Source organism: Gavialis gangeticus, unplaced genomic scaffold (assembly GCF_001723915.1).
Source record: "Gavialis gangeticus isolate Ggan-Ray unplaced genomic scaffold, GavGan_comp1, whole genome shotgun sequence".
Classification (NCBI taxonomy): Eukaryota; Metazoa; Chordata; order Crocodylia; family Gavialidae; genus Gavialis; species Gavialis gangeticus.
Window position 1 is genome coordinate 44,280,537 of NW_017728993.1, and position 8,092 is coordinate 44,288,628.

The 8,092-nt window shown below is 39.7% G+C and overlaps 1 protein-coding gene across 1 annotated transcript in view; it reads right to left on the minus strand.

Annotated features, from left to right (window-relative positions):
- DPYD (dihydropyrimidine dehydrogenase) overlaps window positions 1-8,092 on the minus strand; it is an 865,232-nt gene that overhangs the window by 127,595 nt on the left and 729,545 nt on the right. The window lies entirely within an intron of this gene.

The window sequence follows — 8,092 nt, forward strand, 5'->3', positions numbered from 1 at the left end:
TCACAAAAAATATGCCTCCAAAACATACTCTCTAGTCTCTCCATCTGAAAAGACCTTTCCACAAAGTGCAGTAGATAGTCCCTCATAGCTTAAGTCAGAATAACCTAAAACAATGGGAGTGCAATGAGCCCTCAACTATTGCATAGTGCCTCTTGAGAACAATACTGTGTAAAAGGTGGAGGACAGACGCAGAAACTAAACAGCAAGAAAATATGCTGGCCAATATTTACACGTTGCTTCCCTGCAACTGAGGGAACCTATGTCAGTCAGGGAAATTTAGTGCAAGATCCAAGAAGGGCATCATTTTGTTTTCCAGACTTGTGGCTGCTTTGGACTTTTGTTTCACTGGAAAGGGCAAAACAGTCTCCTTGTTTTACAGGAGTATTGAACTAAATTAAGCTACCCCACAATGATGAGAAACTTTCACACAAGAACATCCTGACACTGAGAGGACAGATGTTAATAACCACTGGCTGCACCTACAAAGTGAAAGAGTAGCCACTGTCTTAGCAACATAGAAATAAATTCACTATCTCAAGCTGAGCTGCTGTAAAGTGTTAGCTCCCTACATACAAACATCTCCCTCTGAGCATACAGTATAAAGTTATCTTCCTCCAGTGTCACCTTTGGCAGATAAAATACTATAATCATTTTATAGCTGAATGGTGTACAATGCAATGAAAGTTCTTCTCTGGAAAAAAATATTATGTTTTCACCCTTTTGCTTTCTTCTGCAGTGATTAGTTCCAGAAAGATGAGGTATCATCACTCCTTTGAAGGCATTGTAGGTTATAAGATTGGTCCTCAGAAGTTGGCAACATGTAATAAATGTGCTTTATTCCTAAACATCAATCAGTTTCAAGAATGGCAGTTGCTTGCAGAATGGTAATAATAGAAATATTCAGCTAAAAAATACCATAGGCATTAAAACAGTGGATGACAGATGTGAAGTGCTCGTTATACAAGAACACTTTCTCATAATTATGGTTTTATAACTAGATACATCACTTTCTAAATATTTAGTTCCTTATAGTCTTGTATTTTTGTAATGAAATTTACATGACGGTATTTAGGGGTTTTTTTTAACAAAGGTGGTGGGGATGGGAGGGGAGGGGGACCCAAGAGACAGCTATTAGCTTTGCCTTTAATGAAACTCTGGTACTATATGTAAGAATGACAGTTTCACAGAGAAAGACTTGTTCTTTTAAAGTGATATGACTACTACATACAGTGTAAATCAATGGGGGAAAAATCCACGTATTGAAAGTCTCATGCTATTATGTTAGCTAAGAGGGTATGATTAACAGAAAGGTATTGGTTAATACCTTAACGGGAAAGCAGAATGGTAAAATATCTGAGCTACATAACTTATTAATGGCATAAAAGATCCTTAAAACTTTATTTTTCCTGAGCATTAAAAGCATTCTCTCTCTCTCTCTCTAAATATAATGGAAGATAATAAGCAAAATAAGTTTATTTACATCAATCCAACTTGTGACCAGTCTTACAAAAAACAGTTAGTGACAACTTCAAAATGGAACCCTGCATCTATAATTTAATTCTGGCTTTTGCATTAATGAAATTATAACAGGATTAACAGGCCTAAGGACTCAATCATTTAATTTATTCAGCAGCAACACAAAGGGATGCAGGAGAATTCCAGTGCACTGCTCTGTCTGATTATTTTAATTGTTATCCAATGAGGGCATCTCTGAGAGTGAGTCAGGAACTTAATTTTTGCACTTATTCAGTCCCTTGGCTTCCATTAAAGAAAAACTGATAACAATACAAAACAGCTCCTGAACTGTGCTCAATGGATTTCTTCCCAGCTCAAAACTGAGCTGAATTAACTCAGAGCCATGGATCCACAAAGAAAAGAGCCTATTTGATTTGAAAAATTTATTTAGAATATTTATCATGAGCTACTGTAATATACCAGCAATAACTGGTACTTGCATAGAACCTTTTATCAGGGGATAGCCCAATGTTTTACAAAGCTATTAGACTCATTTTACAGAAAAAGGAGAAGCTGGGGGATGCATCCGAGGCAAAGTGACTTTCCTGAATTACAGAAGGTAGTAGTCAGCTCTCCTAACTACAAACTGTTTGCCCTATCCAAGTAACCACCCACACTCTCCTACAAAAAGTGCCTGTACTCAGTTAAGAGTAAAATAAATCAGGCTTGCCACTAGAAAACAGTAAATCCATGCAGAAGAGCAAGCTGCTGCCAATGCAGCACTATTAACAATCCCAGTTTACCACCAGCCCCATATGTTCACTCCTATTTACTCTATTTACTCAAATCCAAGATGAGTTATTTTCCCCCATTTAACATGGGGAGGTGGGTAAAGCCCCTTATCCTGGATTCCAGTCCCAACACATCCACAGCTGCTACTCCTCCCTGTTTGACCTCTGCAGCCTCTGCCTCCCCACCTGCCCTCTTCCTGATCCCTCACCAGTCACCCCGATCCACCTTCTGGCTACAGCTAATCTCTGGCCATGCTCCAGTTTGGGGTATGGAGCATATGGCTGCTCAAGCCTCACCCTGGCCATGCAGCAGCTGGATCCAGGTGCTGCTGGGGCTGGAACAATGCCAGAGCCAGAACTAGAGTCAAAGAATAAATAGCAGTGGTGGGGCAAAAGCCATAGGGGGCAGACATGGCAACATGGGGAAAAGACAACAAGGTAGAGGAGGCATCATGAGGAGGGCAAGCAGGAGGGGAGACAAGTGGTGAGGGCTAGGTACCAGGGGCTGCAGGTACTTCAGGGGGGATCAGGTGGGGGGGGCAGGAAGTGGTAGGGGGAGGCAGGTGCCAGGAAAGGCAGGCTCTGGGGGGTGCGAAGCAGGCAGCAGGGAGCAAGGTGTGTGGGGGGGGTGGGCAAGAGGCAGGTTATTTGACTTCTTTACCGCCTGCCCTCCTGCCACAGCTTGCCCCACTGCACTGGTGGAGAGATGTATTTAAATTGACCCTCCAATAATTTGATTCAATACATGGAAAATTACAGCAAATTTATAAATTTTCCATGTATAATGAATTAGTGGGGAGTCATCATAAATTCAGTCATCTTAGATTTGGGTAAATATGGTAGGTAGACGTGTTTACACCCCAAATTGCTTCACTCTAGAGATGGGCTGATTTTGAATTTTGCCAAATCTGACTGTGCTTGGATATAGGATACTGAGACAGCTCTTACATACAATGAGATTCTAACCTAATTTTTGGTTATTAGGTCATTGCCTTGAACCTAGGGCCTTGGATTATCCAACCCAGTGGCTCACCCTGGTCTGCCACCTCTCCAGTGGACCACCCAGGCAGACACAGGTTGCTAGAATCCTCCACCTGGGCATAGGCACACACCCACTCCCTGCCACCGGAGTGCTGACCTCTTACTTCTTCCCATATAAACTTCTGACGTGGAAGGAAAAGAGTTTGGGTAACAAGCCTCAACCATGTACCTAGTCTGCTGTACCCTTGGCTCCTGGTTTTACTGACTCTGACAGATTCTTTGGATACCTGAAGCCTCCTGACTTCACTCCCGGGATTCTCTGGCTTGACCATGCCTAACCTGGCTAGCCTCCTGACCTCATGCTCTGCCTGACACTCTGGGTCCCCAATCTAGTTCCCCTGGCTTCTGACTTCCTGGTTTCTTCTGACCCTGAGGTGACCTGGCTGTCCATGGCCCAGCATGACACAGGGTTGGCTGCCCATGGCTCAGAACGACACAGTTCAGATCACAACCCACTACCCACTAAATGTCTGAATGTTCTCTGATCTGATGCCATGGTTCAGAAATAAAGTACAACTTTGCTTTGTGGTACTGGTCACTATCTGTTGCACTATATTGGATGCAATGTACCTATAAAGCGAAAGCAATTCCTTTCTCTCATTACCAGGACATTCCTTGAAAACCAGCAGCTGTGGCTGTCAAGTACATTTAACACTAAATCCCTGATCCTGTGCATTGCACCTTATGGGTGGACTCATCTACATGAAGAAACCCAGTAAAGCCAAATGGGGCTCCACACAATTATAACAGTCTTTTGGCACAGAGCAAATACAGAACTGGAATCTTACTGTGTTCATTCATGAAAGCTTTATTTTTTCTCTCTTATTTTAGATTAAAAGAAAGCAGGAGACATCCATACCAAGAATACTTGTTTGTTTTGGCCTATGGGCAATGTCTTTCAGAAAAAACTGATTGCTTCCTTTTTCTTGTTGGACACACAGTATTAGCAAGAATTTTGAAGGTTATTTAAAAAGCAACTTACGTATAAAAATAAAAAACAACATTTGCACGAATTACGCTTGACGTAATAGTTTATATAGAATATTCAGAAAGGAGGACTCACAAAAGTATAAATATTCTTTGTGAAATTCTAACACATCTGTTCAGCACTGTAAATCCAGCATTTATATCCAATGTGCTACAGAGCTTAGGCAAGTCCATTTTTGGAATCAAAACGAATACTGGTAATTTAAGGAAATACTATCAAGCACATAAACACTGCATAATAACATATGTTGTCCAATATATCTGGTAATCAATTTAGTTTATCCATCAATTTTCAAGAAGCCCAGATTGTCTTAATTTCTTTTTCAGAAATTCAACAAGTTAACTGTAATCTCAATTAACATGAAACATTCACAATAAAAAAATAACTAGTTGTGTTTTTTTAGCTACAGAATACAAATACAAATTAATCTCCTTAATTATATCCTGTAATGAATTTATGTCTAAGATTAGCTTTTGATCAATGCCTTTGAGAGATTGATAGTCTGGGATGTGGTTGGTTTAACAGTATGAAAGATGCATATTATTTATAAGTATTTTCAATGTTTGCTTTTTATTTTGGGGTCTTTGAAGTCAGAAGGGTTTTATGCTGCTATTTGCTACATCACACATGGTATCAAACTGAAGATGTTATCAAATGTAAATACACAAAAGCAGCCTTGGAAGTATTTTATCCTTAAATTAAATTAATCTACAGTTACAGTATTTAAGATACAGTCAAAATCCCTAATTCAAGTGGACAGTATCACCTATAAAGCCAAAATAAATGGAGTAGGATAATAGTTTCCAGACTTGGGTTACAGTGTCAATGCAGAGACTTGAGCTGTGTTAATTCACCAAGCTTGATCTTGCTTGCCAGAGCATGCTTGTCAATATTTAGCTCCCAGGGAGCATGTCATGAGTCTTTACAAAAACTAGCTTAAATACAAAATACTACAGCAGCTGCTGTGATCCTTTTTCTAACACTGAGATTAAACTGCTGAAATTTGTTTGGAGCCTTTAAAACCAGGAAACGTGTTTTCCATACACCTACTGGAACGAGAATATGAGAAATAGCATTAAGAGATTGAAAATACTGTTATTAGGGTTTATTAAAATATAGAAAAACACCAGATGCTTTACATGGACCTACTGCAAGATATTTATGTTAGGCATAAATGTCAGGTTAAAAAATGGGCAAGCAGCTGCCTCAGTGTTTTCAGGAAAACTGTTAATACAAACTGGTGCACTGAGTCTCATACTGCCCAATATTTCTAAAATGTAATGAGTAGCTTCAGGATTATCAGGCTGTGCAGACCAGTCCACCCACCAAAACTGCATTTGCAGATACACTGGATTTTCATCGTGGCACTCACTCTTGTATATAGGTACCCACAAGGCTTTTTGAAGAACAAGTTATTTACATCAATTTGGATTGGGGCAGGTGGGAATGGGCTTCTGGAAGGGGCAAAGGCTATGTCAGAGTTGATCTGGAGAATTTGACAAACTTCCTATGGTTCATCACAGAGGAGTCCCATTCACGTGAAACAGAGGACTAACTACTGGAGTTTTTCACAAGCTCACCACGGAGGGAAGCCTGTATGATAATAGGGGTTTGGATTGGGAGAGAAGATAAGGGGGCAAACCTCCCTTTCGGAGGACCACCTGAGACTCCCAGAAGGATCTGGCGTACCAGTAAGCAAGGGTTATTGCATTTCATGCTCTCAGAGGTGCAAAGCAGGAAACACAGTTATGAAAGAAATCTTAGCCCCAGTAATATGCTGGAGGATGCTCATGGGAGCCCCTTGTTAAAATTTTACTCAGCAAAGTCAAGGGACTGTTGGGTGATTTCTATGCCTCTGGCATATCTGCCAGAGATTGATCCTCTGATGGACTTTATTTTATAAACCAGAAGGATATAAGTAATCTCTTCACTCTTGAAATGCACAACTACTGGGTATTTTCAAAACATTTCCTGGGAGAAGTTGCTACTAGGTCCCCTTGTGAGGTCTCTCTCTACTCTGCCTGTCAAATCTTCTCTTGGCTAGACTTTGAAGATGTTTAGTTTATAAGATGAAACAACCAAGTAGATTCCCAATACCTTGCCCCTCATCTACAAGACTTGCATTCCTAAAGAATAAAGTTTATCCAAGTCTACTCCCCACCCCTGTACTGAAATACAGGCAGTATATTAATGGCACCTGTCCAAAAGAAAAAGAGGAAAAACCATTAGGGTTAGTACATTCAATAGTAACACAACTGATGTGACATTTCCAGTATAAGCATGTTAGTCAACATTCAGGTATGACAGATGCTGAAATGAGCTCAACACAACATTCTGAATATGGACTGGTAAAACTATGTTTTCCCAAACCAGTAGGTCAGGCCTCAAGGAGCGTAAAGTGTATAGGTATGGTTGCATGATGCTATACAACCAAATTTGTGCCTAGAGATGGATGGGGAGGCTGCTCCAATGCGCTGTAATTGCAGTGTGTCAGAGCAGACTCAATTAATCGAGTCTGCTGCAGCATGCTAATTAGCATGCTCCAGGAAGCCTCCTCATCTTATGTATCCATGTTCTTGCACTTCAAAATGGCAGTTGGCATGCTTTAACTAAAGCTTGTTTGATAAGCTCTAGTTAAAGCATGCTAGCCACCACTTTGAAGTACAGGAAAGCTGATACACATGCAGCTGTGGGCACTTTAATTAGAGTGGCTCTTGGGAGCTGCTTTAGTTAAAGCACCCTGTCACCCCACTCCATGGAGCATGTGTAAAAACATCCATTGTCTTTTCACCACTTTTCAAGCTAGTTGGCTATAAAATAAGGCTGCCAGTATTTTGGTAATCTCTTTTTGTATTATCAAGTAGCAAAAAAATCTCCTCTGTATGCAAATTTTCTTAACTTCACTGAGATTGGAATGGAATTGTACAAACTAAGTAATTTCATTTTCTTAATCCCATGACATTAAACACAACTTTGTGTACCTTTCCACATTTGCCCTCTGTACATAGCATAGGCCCATGGGAACATGCCTCAAACTCTGAAATATCTAGTCACAACAGGGCACTTTCCTTAATGATGTTCATCTACTCTCACTGTGACTAAATAATGGTGGTTTAATCCTTGACTGTGAGTGTCCTTGTGGATTTAAAACCAGGTCTTAACAATGAGTTTTATACAGAGTATGTTTATGGGAATATGTTTGCAATTACCTGGGAATATAGATGTTGCAAATGGGTGATTAACTGAAAAATGGAATTAGTATAGCAATTTTCCTACAGGATTTTGTATATATTTATTGCTTTTAAGTAGGATGTTTGTACAGCTCATTCCATACAGTACTGTTTCTTGCATGAATACACACACATTAAAATGCAGATCACTTGGCTGACTATTATATATTAATTGCATTTATTTGAAAACTTGCAAGGCAAAAAATGTCCCTGTGGTTGTGAGTTACTGTAGTAAACATTTCTGATGATAACTCATCAGGGATGAAGTAATGCCCAATGAAATACAAATCCAAACCTATTTCTCAATAGAACAAATTGTCAATATTTTTCTCTTCTGCATATATTGTTGAAGTTGACATTAAGCTTTACTTAACTTTCAAGTAGGTTATTAAAAACCATAAAATGTTAGTAGGACTTAGGCAAATAAAAATGTACTTTGTATGGCCGCACATAGCAAATCATGGTAAACTTAAGTTAGGGAAATAGCAAAAATCACTCATAAATGCACACTAGAAACAGGGGGAAACTTTTCCTCCCTTCAAAAAAAAATCTTAACATTCTCCTTCTATCTAGAAAGCCATTAATTT